Genomic DNA, 15,153 nt, shown 5'->3' on the forward strand with positions numbered 1-15,153 from the left:
AGATGACTTCTCACTATTTTGTCTTTAATTGTTGGTGCTTTCCGAAATGCAATGGAAGGAGATTCGGGCATGACTTCCCTGAGATAAGGGTCACTCATAACTATTTCCCAATTCTTCTTCTAGATCAGTATATTGAAGAAGCCTTGAGACAACTTCAAAACCGTGAGTACTACCAGTGCCTGAGATCCAATCCAATAGAAGTAATGACAAATGAACTGACTGATATTTTATCACATGCTAAAGATGAGGGATGGATTTCAAAAAATGAATGTGATTTTCTTTCCTGTAAAAATCCTAGGATTCCTACATTTTATATGCTTCCTAAAATACATAAAAATCTTGAAAATCCGCCAGGGAGACCTATAATTAGTGGAAATGAATCTATTACTGTCACGGTGTGGGTTTTGTGTCTTGTTCCTTGTTCTTGTCTGTCATGTGATTCCCTGTTTGTCATGTGATCCTGCCATGTGTCTTGTCCCATGTTCAGCTGTTCCCCGTTATGTTGATTAGTCTTCCCAGGTGTTTCAGTTTAACCACGCCCCCTCGTTATCTTGTTTAGCTTGTGTTCCCTTGTATTTAAACCCTGTGTTTTAGTTCAGTCCTTGTGAGTTCTTGATGTTGTTATGTTTGCTATTCCTGTCTTCGTCTTCGTGTTCCTGTTCTGAGTTCCCTCGAGATTACTAGTTTGTTAAATAAAGTGCTTGCGATTGGATTCACTCTCTGCTTCATTCCTGCCAGTACGTAACAGAAGAACTCACCAAAATGAGTCCAGCAGCCAAAAGCAACCAGGCCCTAAGGAGATACCTTTCGTCTATGTCACAAGATGGCCAGCCCATAGTAAGGTATGTGAAGGATTTCTGGGTTTGCTGCCATTTAGCATCCCTAGACGACGCCCTGCTGATAGAGCTGTTCCGGAGTGACTAGACGAGGACATCGCTCTTATGATGCCAGATGACTATACCGATTGGACGCTAGAACGGTATATCGACCTGGCCCTTTCCTTGAGCATTTCTTTGTTTGCTGTGGACATGAAGGAGAAGAAACTCCGTCAACCTGCAGTATCCCTTCAGTCTGGTCTTTACGTCACTCCCATTATCAAGCCACCCACCAGATCGATCTATAGCCGTCCGGGATTGGTGTCCAGCGTGGTCGATCCCGCGCTGAAGTCAGCACGGGTTGCCAAGAAGGCTATCCTGCTTGGGACTCGGTTCGTCCAGACCGTCCCGCCTACCGAGTCTTCGCTTCACGTCAGCCCTGTAGAGCCTCGCCTCGTCTCAGCAGAGCTTCCAGAGCCTCGCCACGTCTCAGCAGAGCTTCCAGAGCCTCGCCACGTCTCAGCAGAGCTTCCAGAGCCTCGCCACGTCTCAGCAGAGCTTCCAGAGCCTCGCCACGTCTCAGCAGAGCTTCCAGAGCCTCGCCACGTCTCAGCAGAGCTTCCAGAGCCTCGCCACGTCTCAGCAGAGCTTCCAGAGCCTCGCCACGTCTCAGCAGAGCTTCCAGAGCCTTCACCGCTGGTCCCGTCCAGCACAGAGACCGTCCAGCCAGAGACCGTCCAGCCAGAGACCGTCCAGCCAGAGACCGTCCAGCCAGAGACCGTCCAGCCAGAGACCGTCCAGCCAGAGACCGTCCAGCCAGAGACCGTCCAGCCAGAGACCGTCCAGCCAGAGACCGTCCAGCCAGAGACCGTCCAGCCAGAGACCGTCCAGCCAGAGACCGTCCAGCCAGAGACCGTCCAGCCAGAGACCGTCCAGCCAGAGACCGTCCAGCCAGAGACCGTCCAGCCAGAGACCGTCCAGCCAGAGACCGTCCAGCCAGAGACCGTCCAGCCAGAGACCGTCCAGCCAGAGACCGTCCAGCCAGAGACCGTCCAGCCAGAGACCGTCCAGCCAGAGACCGTCCAGCCAGAGACCGTCCAGCCAGAGACCGTCCAGCCAGAGACCGTCCAGCCAGAGACCGTCCAGCCAGAGACCGTCCAGCCAGAGACCGTCCAGCCAGAGACCGTCCAGCCAGAGACCGTCCAGCCAGAGACCGTCCAGCCAGAGACCGTCCAGCCAGAGACCGTCCAGCCAGAGACCGTCCAGCCAGAGACCGTCCAGCCAGAGACCGTCCAGCCAGAGACCGTCCAGCCAGAGACCGTCCAGCCAGAGACCGTCCAGCCAGAGACCGTCCAGCCAGAGCTTCACGTCAGCCACGTCCAGCCAGAGCTTCACGTCAGCCACGTCCAGCCAGTGCCGAGGCCCTCTTCGCCGCTGGTCCTGCCCAGCGCTCAGTCCTCTTCGCCGCTGGTCCTGCCCAGCTCAAGACCCTCTTCGCCGCTGGTCCTGCCCAGCGCTCAGTCCTCTTCGCCGCTGGTCCTGCCCAGCTCAAGACCCTCTTCGCCGCTGGTCCTGCCCAGCGCTCAGTCCTCTTCGCCGCTGGTCCCGCCCAGCGCTCAGTCCTCTTCGCCGCTGGTCCCGCCCAGCGCTCAGTCCTCTTCGCCGCTGGTCCCGCCCAGCGCTCAGTCCTCTTCGCCGCTGGTCCCGCCCAGCGCTCAGTCCTCTTCGCCGCTGGTCCCGTCCAGCCCAGAACCCTCACCTCTGGTCCCGTCCAGCCCAGCCAGAGCTTCACGTCAGCCACGTCCAGCCAGAGCTTCACGTCAGCCACGTCCAGCCAGAGCTTCACGTCAGCCACGTCCAGCCAGAGCTTCACGTCAGCCACGTCCAGCCAGAGCTTCACGTCAGCCACGTCCAGCCAGAGCTTCACGTCAGCCACGTCCAGCCAGAGCTTCACGTCAGCCACGTCCAGCCAGAGCTTCACGTCAGCCACGTCCAGCCAGAGCTTCACGTCAGCCACGTCCAGCCAGAGCTTCACGTCAGCCACGTCCAGCCAGTGCCGAGGCCCTCTTCGCCGCTGGTCCTGCCCAGCGCTCAGTCCTCTTCGCCGCTGGTCCCGCCCAGCGCTCAGTCCTCTTCGCCGCTGGTCCCGCCCAGCGCTCAGTCCTCTTCGCCGCTGGTCCCGTCCAGCCCAGAACCCTCACCTCTGGTCCCGTCCAGCCCAGCGCCCTCTCGCTCTCGGAGACGGAGGAGGAAGAGGACTTCCCGCGTCCCGCAATGCCTGGAAGTCCTTCCTGTACTTCCTGTCAGCCCAGAGTCCTCGCCGCTAGTCACGTCTGCCGATCCAGAGACTGTTCGAGTCACGTCTGCCGATCCAGAGACTGTTCGAGTCACGTCTGCCGATCCAGAGACTGTTCGAGTCACGTCTGCCGATCCAGAGACTGTTCGAGTCACGTCTGCCGATCCAGAGACTGTTCGAGTCACGTCTGCCGATCCAGAGACTGTTCGAGTCACGTCTGCCGATCCAGAGACTGTTCGAGTCACGTCTGCCGATCCAGAGACTGTTCGAGTCACGTCTGCCGATCCAGAGACTGTTCGAGTCACGTCTGCCGATCCAGAGACTGTTCGAGTCACGTCTGCCGATCCAGAGACTGTTCGAGTCACGTCTGCCGATCCAGAGACTGTTCGAGTCACGTCTGCCGATCCAGAGACTGTTCGAGTCACGTCTGCCGATCCAGAGACTGTTCGAGTCACGTCTGCCGATCCAGAGACTGTTCGAGTCACGTCTGCCGATCCAGAGACCGTTCGAGTCACGTCTGCCGATCCAGAGACCGTTCGAGTCACGTCTGCCGATCCAGAGACCGTTCGAGTCACGTCTGCCGATCCAGAGACCGTTCGAGTCACGTCTGCCGATCCAGAGACCGTTCGAGTCACGTCTGCCGATCCAGAGACCGTTCGAGTCACGTCTGCCGATCCAGAGACCGTTCGAGTCACGTCTGCCGATCCAGAGACTGTTCGAGTCACGTCTGCCGATCCAGAGACTGTTCGAGTCACGTCTGCCGATCCAGAGACTGTTCGAGTCACGTCTGCCGATCCAGAGACTGTTCGAGTCACGTCTGCCGATCCAGAGACTGTTCGAGTCACGTCTGCCGATCCAGAGACTGTTCGAGTCACGTCTGCCGATCCAGAGACTGTTCGAGTCACGTCTGCCGATCCAGAGACTGTTCGAGTCACGTCTGCCGATCCAGAGACTGTTCGAGTCACGTCTGCCGATCCAGAGACTGTTCGAGTCACGTCTGCCGATCCAGAGACTGTTCGAGTCACGTCTGCCGATCCAGAGACTGTTCACCTCAATACCTCCGAGCCAGTGTCTACGGACAAGATGGCCGCTTCTGAACCAGTGTCTACGGACAAGATGGCCGCCTCCGAGCCAGAGTCTGTTCCTGTTCCCGAGCCAGTGTGTGTGTTGTCTGTTCCTGAACCCGAGCCAGTGTGTGTGTTGTCTGTTTCTGAGCCCGAGCCAGTGTGTGTTGTCTGTTCCCGAGACAGTGTGTGTGTTGTCTGTTCCTGAGCCCGAGCCAGTGTGTGTGTTGTCTGTTCCTGAGCCCGAGCCAGTGTGTGTGTCTGTTGTTCCTGAGCCCGAGCCAGGGTGTGTGTCTGCTGTTCCTGAGCCGGTGTCTGCTGTTCCTGCGCCTGAGTCACCGCCGTGGCCGCCCGAGGGATCTTCACCGCCGTGGCCGCCCGAGGGGTCTTCACCGCCGTGGCCGCCCGAAGGGTCTTCACCGCCCTGGTCGCCTGCGCTGCCTGCCCCGCCCTGGTCGTCTGCAGTTCCTGCTCCGCCCTGGTTGCCCACGCTTCTCGACCCAGGTCGGCCATTGCAATGCCCTGGTCCTATTACCCTGCACGGACCTGGCCCTCCGTCCCTCCCCCAAGACCGCCTCCGCTTCACCACCCTCCTGAACTATTGTTTTTTGTTTTTTATGGGCGTCGGGAGCCGCCCATAGGGGAGGGGCTATGTCACGGTGTGGGTTTTGTGTCTTGTTCCTTGTTTTTGTCTGTCATGTGATTCCCTGTTTGTCATGTGATCCTGCCATGTGTCTTGTCCCATGTTCAGCTGTTCCCCGTTATGTTGATTAGTCTTCCCAGGTGTTTCAGTTTAACCACGCCCCCTCGTTATCTTGTTTAGCTTGTGTTCCCTTGTATTTAAACCCTGTGTTTTAGTTCAGTCCTTGTGAGTTCTTGATGTTGTTATGTTTGCTATTCCTGTCTTCGTCTTCGTGTTCCTGTTCTGAGTTCCCTCGAGATTACTAGTTTGTTAAATAAAGTGCTTGCGATTGGATTCACTCTCTGCTTCATTCCTGCCAGTACGTAACAATTACAGAGCCAGCTTCAAAATTTGTAGACAGCTTTATCAAACCATTGGTTGGAAAACTTCCTTCATTCAGGATACTACCCATGTATTAAATACCATTAAAAAGACTAAAACTACTGAATCATCTATTTTGGTGACTATGGATGTTGAATCACTGTACACAAACATAGACCATAAAGATGGACTGGAAGCACTATTATACTATCTGGATATGAGATCATCTACCGAAAGGGCAACCTGCATGTTTTATTATACAACTAGCGGAATGGACATTGAAAAACAACATATTTTTGTTTCAAGATAAATTCTATAAACAAATTAAAGGTACAGCTATGGGTGCATGTTTTGCCCCTAATTATGCAAATTTGTTTTTGGGATTTTGGGAAAAGAATTTTGTATTTTCTGACTTAAACCCATATTTAAAATATGTGGAGTGGTGGGGAAGATATATAGATGACATTATATTGATATGGACAGGATCGGAGGTGGATTTAATAGCTTTTCACGCTTATCTTAATAATACCAATGTAAATCTGAAGCTGAGTCTTGACTATTCACATACTCAGATTAATTTCTTGGACTTAAAAATCTTCAAAGAAAGTAGTGGTGCGCTGCATACTACTATATTTAGAAAAGAAACTGACAGAAACACTATATTGAGAGCAGATAGCTTTCATCCTTTATGGATGACCGAGAATATTCCTGTTGGCCAGTTCCAGAGGCTGAAACGAATATGTGATAAGGAAGAAGATTTTAACATCAGAGCACAAGACATGACTCAAAGATTTAAGGAACGGGGTTACAAAAATAGCGTGATTAACAAAGCATACAATAAAGTGAGAAACATCAGTAGAGACGAACTATTACAACAAAAACGTAAATCACAGGATCCAGATAACTCTGTATATTTCGTGACACAGTATAGCACAGAGGCAAACAGAATTAAGAAAATTATAAAGAAGAATTGGGAAATAGTTATGAGTGACCCTTATCTCAGGGAAGTCATGCCCGAATCTCCTTCCATTGCATTTCGGAAAGCACCAACAATTAAAGACAAAATAGTGAGAAGTCATCTTTCTCCTAAGAAAGCCAATACCTGGTTAAGTTCAAGTGCAGGAAATTACAGGTGTGGCAACTGTAATCACTGCGATAATATGATCAGGACAAAAACATTTAGAGACGTAACCTCTGACTCCGAACTGAAAATAAGATCTTTCATTAATTGTAATACCTCATTTGTGATCTACAGGTTAGAGTGTCCATGTGGATGTTTCTATATAGGGATGACGACTAGAAAACTAAAGATACGACTATCAGAGCATAAAAACGCCATTCGAATCTGTAACCCTCTATATCCTATGGCCATTCATTACAGAGATACAAACCATGGTAGTCCGAATACACTCAAGATAATCGGTATTGAACACATCCCCAAGTCCATAAGAGGAGGTGATAGGGTTAAGAAGTTACTACAAAGATAATCTTTCTGGATTTACTCACTGAAAGCCACCACATTCCCAGGTTTAAATGGAGAATTAGATTTTGTACCATTTCTGTGAAATTTTTCATGAAATTAGTCGTATTGTATATCATTAGATGTATACATCCATTGACGTGTATATTTTGATGTTTTTTTGCTCTATTTTATTGTTATGTTTTGATTTGTATACTGTAATCTAGATATTGCTGAAAATATTTCAAATAAAAGTTTTTTTTTTTTTTTTTTTGGGTTTGATTTGGCTTGATATTATGCAATATACTATTTCATTTGTTGAATTCTGCTCCCTGTTGGTTACCTTGCGTAGTGTGTGACCAGGTGTTTACTATTTAGATTAATGAACTGCTATTTAAAATGCACTTGTGACTTTGTTTGTTACACACACCCTGACGAAGGCAATAGCCGCAACGCGTAGGTGTATCTGTCACCAATTTTAATGATAGAAGCCATGATTCAATAAAGGCTTTTTACTTTTTTGTATATAATTCGAGTGCCTTGGATTATTACTTTGATTTTGAACTCACTCACTTTGAATTTGATGCCTGCAATAGTTCCAAAAAAGCTGTATCTTGTCTTTGTAATGTATTAAATTGAATACAGGTTGAAAAGGATTTCCAAATGAATGTATTCTGGTTTTATTTATGTTTTACATAATGTCCCAGTTTAATTGGAATTGGGGTTGTTATTTGGTCCTGGTTTAGACATGGTGTGGGTTATTCAGAATTACCTGTGCACAGATTTACATGTCATCAACATTATTTGCACTTTGTGGGTTACAATGTAATTTAATTTGCCAAAAAAGATGTGTTTTTAGTGAATGTAAATATCTGCTTAACATTGCATACTATTGCACTGCATTACCTCATCCCTTTGTATATATTGTATGTATATTGTATATTGCTCAATGTGTACATGTATAAACCTTGTAAATATATATAAAAATCCTGTAAATAATAACTTATTAGTACCTTTTTTGCTATATTTTCTGCTAAATTACTTAATAATTAATGTTTATTCTATTCTGTTTACCTTGTTACCTGTGTTATTGTTATTATGGTTGTGTTGTTTATTTATTTCTGATATGTAGATATATATTGTTGAACAAATCCTATAAATAATAACTTGGTACATATTTTGCTATATTTTCTGCTAAATTACTTAATAATTAATGTTAATTCTATTCTGTTTACCTTGTTACCTGTTATTGTTATTATTGTTGTTGTTTATTTATTTCTGATATGTAGATAAATATTGTTGAACAAATCCTGTAAATTATAACTTATTAGTACCTATTTTGCTATATTTTCTGCTAAATTACTTAATCTTAATTCTATTCTGTCTTCCTTGTTACCTGTGTTATTGTTATTATTGTTGAGTTGTTTATTTATTTCTGATATGTAGATATATATTGTTGACCAAATTAAAAAAAATAATGTTTCCAAATATATGATTCCTCTCACTGCTGTTTCCCCATTTGTCCAATAGCCAAAGATAGGAAAAGGTAAAGTCTTAAAATCCATTAAGGCCCTTTTATGAGTACATTTTACATGCTTCCTTACAGGGCGAATAGGGCCTATAGAGTGGATAATATCATGAGCAAATTACACTTTGTTCAAGTAGCCTAATATAGTTAATTAGCTTTTTTAAGTGATCTTGCAAACATTGTAACTAAAAGTCTCAAGTTTATTTGTAAGTGCATCCATTTATACTTCAAACAGATATGAGCAAACATATTTATTTTATTACTTGTTTTTTATTGTTTTAATTGAAGCATTATGTTTGTTACATTACGTGACAGACATCATATTATACTTAATGAAGACCAAAATCTCTGACTTGAATGTTTTATTATCTTATTCACAAAAACATAAAAAAGATTTAAAAAAAAAAAGAACAGTAAACCATTTTAGAGGTAAACAAGATTTAAGATATTGATGTCCTGAAGTGTGAAAACATATTTCCATTTGGCCCCTCCCCTCTCTCATCTCTCCTCCCCTCTCTCCTCCCTCCTGCTGATCTGTTTACTTTGTTTCCAAGGTGATCAGGACCCAGGATAAGGACTTGGAGGGGTCATGGGCCATTCCCAGGCATCCTCCCATCCAAGTACTAACCAGGCCCGACCCTGCTTAGCTTCCGAGATCAGACGAGATCGGGCGTGGTGGTATGGCCGTAAGCGAAAACTGCTGCCAAAATTGGGCTATTTAAAAGGTTAAACCATTAGTGAAGAAAACAAAAAAGCTCACAGCACCTGATATTCCCAGGCGGTCTCCCATCCAAGTACTAACCAGGCCCGACCCTGCTTAGCTTCCGAGATTGGACGAGATCGGGCGTGACTTTTTATTTATTTATTTATTTTTTATTAAGAAATTTCAATCAATAAAATACAATAAAAATAAATACAATAAAAAATACATATTTTCTTCTACATACATCTATACATCACATATCTTCCATTTACATACACATTTTTTTAAAAACTCCTTCACTTCCGGGCAGCTTCCACATTAAATCTTTTAAAACACAACAAACTTTTGGGGTAAAAACATCATAAAAAGCATGCACAATATTTTCACCTTTAAAATACAAATACAGTCTTTCCATATATAATTCAGTTTTCCTTTCAAACACAGTCCAAACATCCAACACAATTTTTTCCTTTTTAGCCACAGTTCTTCTCTCCCATATTGCACTTTTCATTAACATTACACACAGATTTATAAAACTTTTGTTCCCTTTCGTTGTCACTCCGAGTTACGTCGGATGACGACGAATGGGGTTTCGCTTATAAAGCCTATCAACTTCGAGTATTACAAAAGAGCCAATGGCAAAGAAATGCCATGGGTCTGCGGAATTTGCATAGCGTATCTCCGCCCTACCTCGTGGGTATAAAAGGATGACGCCGGCAACATGCAGGTATGTTTTTCGCTTCGGAGCCAAGTTTTATTCTTCGTTCCACAAGCCATCTCTGAACTGTCAGCTTTACAGATGAGCGAGATTCTCTGGACAGGGATGACTGTCACTTTTCAGGAGATGGTAGCAGGACCACTCCTTCCCCCGGTGGAGGGCCGGGGGAGAATCTTTTGTTCTCCACTCCCCGCTGCTCACCCCCTGGTGGGCAGCACCCTAATGTGGTTAAAGAGAGAAGTGACATGTTCATCCCTGAGCACACAGAAATCTCGGACGACACGGTGCGCCGCCCCCGAGCCGTGCACCCCTCGTCCGCCTCTGTTCTAGAGCCGGATGACAGCACGCGCCGTCCCCGGACCGTGCAGCTCTCGTGCCCCTCTGTCGCCAGCCCACTGGCAGAGCAGACCCCCGTGGAACGTTCGTCCTTCCCTGGTCTCCTCTGTCAGGACGCGTTCAATGACTATGCCCCGACACCGGGCCGCTATGCCGTCCACGTCCGGGACAGTCATTCCGCCTCGCTGCCCCACCGACGGGAAGTCTGTGGTTCGCATGACCCCGCTGGTACAGTTCTTGGGAGCCTGGCTAGAGCTTCCCAACCTGTCCCGCTGGGTCGCACGAACGATCAGGCTCGGCTACGCGATTCAGTTTGCGCGGTCTCCTCCCCGTTTCAGGGGAGTCCGCTCCACTTTGTTCGGTGGCAATGCCCCTATCATGAGAGCGGAGGTTGCCACCCTGCTGGCGAAGGGTGCGATCGAGACTGTCCGTCCAGCCGAAATGAGGTCCGGCTTCTACAGCCCGTACTTCATTGTCCCGAAGAAAACCGGTGGGTTAAGGCCAATCCTGGACCTGCGCGTGCTGAACCGCTCCCTTCACAGGCTGCCGTTCAAGATGCTCACTGCCAAGCGCATTTTTGAATGTGTACGGCCCCAGGATTGGTTTGCAGCGATCGACCTGAAGGACGCCTACATTCATCTCTCCATTCTCCCTCCTCACAGACCGTTCCTTCGGGTTGCTTTCGAGGGGCAGGCATATCAGTACGCGGTTCTCCTGTTCGGGCTAGCCCTGTCTCCTCGCGTCATCACGAAGATCGTTGAGGCAGCCCTTGTTCTCCTCTGGGAACACGGGGTTCGCATCCTGAACTATCTCGGCGACTGGCTGATCCTAGCCCACTCTCGAGATCAGGTTTGCGAACACAGGTATCTAGTGCTCCGGCACCTAGCCCGTCTGGGCCTTCGGGTCAACTGTGAGAAGAGCAAACTCTGCCCCGTGCAGAGGATCTCTTTTCTCGGTATGGAAATCGACTCGGTTGCCATGTCCGCGCAGCTTACGAGCAAGCGTGTGCAGTCACTGCTGACTTGTCTGAGACAGTTCGAGGGCAAGAGTGCGGATCCACTGAAACTTTTTCAGAGGCTCCTGGGGCATATGGCATCTGCAACCGCGGTAACGCCGCTCGGATTGCTCCATATGAGACCGCTTCAGCTTTGGCTTCGCGACCGAGTCCCGAGGTGGGCATGGCAACACGGCACTTTCCGAGTACCAGTTACTCCGACCTGCCGTCAGACCTTCACCCCGTGGTCGAACCTCAGTTTTCTACGGGCCGGAGTGCCTCTGGAACGAGCTTCGCGGCATGTTGTTGTAATGACAGATGCCTCCTCCACAGGCTGGGGCGCCATGTGCAATGGACGTGCTGCCGCGGGCTTCTGGATAGGACCTCAGTGCCTATGGCACATCAATTGCCTTTCCGCACTAACTCAAAACGTGCGTACATGTACACCACCTCCTGACCTGGCGTAGGATTTGAGCGTGCCGTACGCCAACGTCCATATTGATAAATATCAAAGTCACCGTGGTTTTGGGTGTACGCTGGAAATTTGGTGTATGCACTTTTGATAAATGAGGGCCAGTGAGAGGTGCAGGAGCAGTGAGAGATGCAGGTGCAGTGAGAGGTGCAGGAGCAGTGAGAGATGCAGTGAGAGGTGCAGGAGCAGTGAGAGATGCAGGAGCAGTGAGAGATGCAGTGAGAGATGCAGGTGCAGTGAGAGGAGCAGGGCCAGGGAGAAGAGCAGGCCTAAATCATTTCAGTATACTCACCTTCGTGCCAGGATCAGTCGGAACTCCATTCCATCCAGGTGGGATGCTGTTTTTAACTTAGACATTTTCAGCGGTTGAATCCCCGTAATGATTAGGCGATTTCATCACATGTGGTGAAGTCCCACCTGCAACTTATTTGACGGGGTCCAAATAGGCTGTCCGTGGTCAATGCATTAACAGGTCATATTTCATAATTACAGTGGTTTTATGAGGTGAAACCTACTGTACACCACACAGGGGACACAATACAACACACTGATGTACATTAAAGCTAATAATTATACATAATTAGCCTAAAAATGGACTGTCCACGGACAGCATTTAGGGCACCCGTCAAATAGGTTACAGATGGGATGCTGTTTTTGACTGTAACGCACTTAACGGGGTACTACGGACCCCAGTCTTTGTGGACCGTCTGAGGGGACCCTGAGGGGCCACAGATTTCAAATCGGAGCCATTCGGAGCTATTGGGACCGTTGCGTGGGGATGTCCACCAAGCGCCTATGAAAATGAATGGGATAAGTTGCACGTGACAGTGGCTCCCGTGCGGCCCCCGGGGGTCCGAGGGGCCCCAAACTCTACAAAAAGTTGCGTCACGTGGCCCTCTGCGACAGACAGAGGGCCGAGGCATGCCAAGTTTATTTTTAGCTATTTTTTATGCACCTCTCTGTCTCCCATTGATCTCTATGGGAGCATGTGTCTGCAAGGGTTAATTCAGCAGTTAGGATTAGACGGCCTAGTAGGCTCAGGAAGCATCTAGAGCCACGATACTCTGGGGCCCGATTCGGGGGCCCGTGGCGGTCGTCCGTGACCAATCTCGAGGTCCTGCGAACTTTTGACCCCTTAGGGCGACTGTTTATTTGACGTCCCACGTGCAACTTATTCCATGGGGCTGTTGGTGGCCAATTAGCGCGAAAAAAGGTCAGAGGGACGCGGAACTCTAGAACCCGTCCCCGGGGCCCGTGACGAGACCCGCGTGTCGGTTTCGGGCCGATCGTGCGTTTCCTTCAAAGCGTTTGGCTGAAACACAAACCGATCTAGAACCACCAAACCCGTGATCTAGAACCGGGGGCCCCGGTTGACGCATACGTCAGTTTCGGGCCGATCGGACCTTTCTGTCCACCCTTCACCAAGGACATGGTCCAATTAGTGGCAGCCCTCTTGCACACACAGAAAGACATATGCTCAGTAGGACCAAAAGTGAGGAGATTTTTGCACAAAAAAATTATACACTTGGAACCGATCTTGAACCCTGCGATCCGGGATCTAGAACCAGGGGCCCCTCGACTACCAGGGCGGCGAATTTGGAGGCGGTGCGACCTTTCGACCCCTGTATTTCCGCCCTCCCACGTGCAACTTATTCAGTTTTAACTTCACAGGCGCTTCCAGGTCAAGGGGGGCTTTTTTCGGCCAAACGAGCAGTTTTGGGCACGGAACTCTAGAACCCGTCCCCGGGGCCCGTGAAGGGACGCATATGTCAGTTTCGGGCCGATCGGGCGTTTCCTTCGAACCGTTTTGCTGAAACACATACTTAGAACCGATCTAGAACCACCAAACCCGTGATCTAGAACCGGGGGCCCCCGGACTACCGCCGTGCCGAATTTGGGGCCGCTGCGACCTTTCGACCCCTTTTGGCCCCTGTTTATTTGACGTCCCACGTGCAACTTATTCCATGGGGCTGTTGGTGGCCAATTAGCGCGAAAAAAGGTCAGAGGGACGCGGAACTCTAGAACCCGTCCCAGGGGCCCGTGACGGGACGCATACGTCAGTTTCGGGCCGATCGGGGGTTTCCTTCGAACCGTTTTGCTGAAACACATATTTGGAACCGATCTAGAACCACCAAATGGGAGGGAGCCATCTTCTAAAAGCACATGTGCCTCATCAATAGGTTTCTGTAGTGTAGTGGTCATCACATTCGCCTAACACGCGAAACCGAGCAGAAACAGTGGTTGGATTCTGACAGAAAATTTTAACTGTTTGCCACGCTAGGTGGGTGCAGCGATCATTTCCTTTATATGCTTTTTAATAAGCGTGCACCTAAAGATTTATGTCTGCAACCTGAAGACGTGTTTCCGTAGTGTAGTGGTTATCACGTTCGCCTCACACGCGAAAGGTCCCCAGTTTGAAACTGGGTGGAAACTGTGGGTGGTTTTTGCAAAAATTTCGTATGCGATTTTCTGTTGAGCAGGTCAGTACACTTGCAGGGATGTTTGTGGTTTAATCTCTTTAGAAAAGGACAAAAATAAAACAAATGACCATTGAGGTTCCTGTACAGTAATATAAAATGTTCGGTCTGCCAACAAAATTAGCAGCTTTTTGCCATGTTAAAAACACTGGGCAGTCTATAGTTTCAGTCGCTTTTGAACAAGCGTACCCTAAAAGCGGTGGGACTGACGTCCATATCAAGTTTCCGTAGTGTAGTGGTTATCACGTTTGCTTTACACGCGAAAGATCCTCAGTTCAAAACTGGGCGGAAACAAGTGGTGGCATTTTAAATTTAATGCTCCAATTCGCTACAAAACCCTTGCTTTTGAGACAGGTGAAGGCCATCGTACCAAGGATCTGTAGGCAGACTGCCATGCCTGTGGGTGGTTTTTGCAAAAATTTCATATGCGATTTTCTGTTGAGCAGGTCAGTACAAAATAAAACAAATGACCGTTGAGGTTTCCTGTACAGTAATAAAAAATGTTTGGTCTGCCAACAAAATTAGCAGCTTTTTGCCATGTTTAAAACACTGGGCAGTCTATAGTTTCAGTCGCTTTTGAACAAGCGTACCCTAGAAGAGGTGAGACGGACGTCCAAATCAAGTTTCCGTAGTGTAGTGGTTATCACGTTGGCTTTACACGCGACAGGTTCTCAGTTCAAAACTGGGCGGAAACAAGTGGATGCATTTTAAATATAAATGCTGCAATTCGCTACAAAACCCTTACTTTTAAGACAGGTGAAGGCCATCGTACCCAGGAACTGTAGGCAGATTGCCATGCCGAATAACCTCTGTTCTGTTGTTTGTGGAATTTACAGACTGTCACACTGCTTGCAGAGCAGATTATGGGAGGGAGGGATCTTCTAAAAAGCACACTCTCCATCAGTAGGTTTCTGTAGTGTAGTGGTCATCACATTCGCCCAACACGCGAAAGGTCCTCGGTTCGAAACCGAGCAGAAACAGTGGTTGGATTCTGACAGAAAATTTAAACTGTTTGCCACGCTAGGTGGGTGCAGCGATCATTTCCTTTATATGCTTTTTAATAAGCGTGCACCTAAAGATTTATGTCTGAACCTGAAGACGTGTTTCTGTAGTGTAGTGGTTATGACGTTCGCCTCACACGCGAAAGGTCCCCAGTTCGAAACTGTGCGGAAACTGTGGGTGAAATTTGCAAAAAGTTCGTATGCGATTTTCTGTTGAGCAGGTCAGTACACTTGCAGGGATGTTTGTGGTTTAGTCTCTTTAGAAAAGGAAAAAATATAAACAAATG

General features: G+C 48.2%; 3 non-coding genes across 3 annotated transcripts; all 3 read left to right on the forward strand.

Annotated features, from left to right (window-relative positions):
- Nucleotides 1-13,748: 13,748 nt before the first annotated feature.
- Nucleotides 13,749-13,821, forward strand: trnav-cac (transfer RNA valine (anticodon CAC)). The gene has a single exon. It is a non-coding gene; the product is annotated as a tRNA-Val (tRNA).
- Nucleotides 13,822-14,086: 265 nt separating this feature from the next.
- On the forward strand, nucleotides 14,087-14,159 carry trnav-uac (transfer RNA valine (anticodon UAC)). Its single transcript has one exon. It is a non-coding gene; the product is annotated as a tRNA-Val (tRNA).
- A 613-nt stretch (nucleotides 14,160-14,772) lies between these two features.
- trnav-aac (transfer RNA valine (anticodon AAC)) lies at nucleotides 14,773-14,845 on the forward strand. Its single transcript has one exon. It is a non-coding gene; the product is annotated as a tRNA-Val (tRNA).
- The last annotated feature ends 308 nt before the right edge of the window (nucleotides 14,846-15,153 follow it).

The sequence above is a fragment of the Siphateles boraxobius genome, unplaced genomic scaffold (genome assembly GCF_051911475.1).
Source record: "Siphateles boraxobius isolate OS27281-9 unplaced genomic scaffold, OSU_SipBor_1 63, whole genome shotgun sequence".
Taxonomy (NCBI): Eukaryota; Metazoa; Chordata; class Actinopteri; order Cypriniformes; family Leuciscidae; genus Siphateles; species Siphateles boraxobius.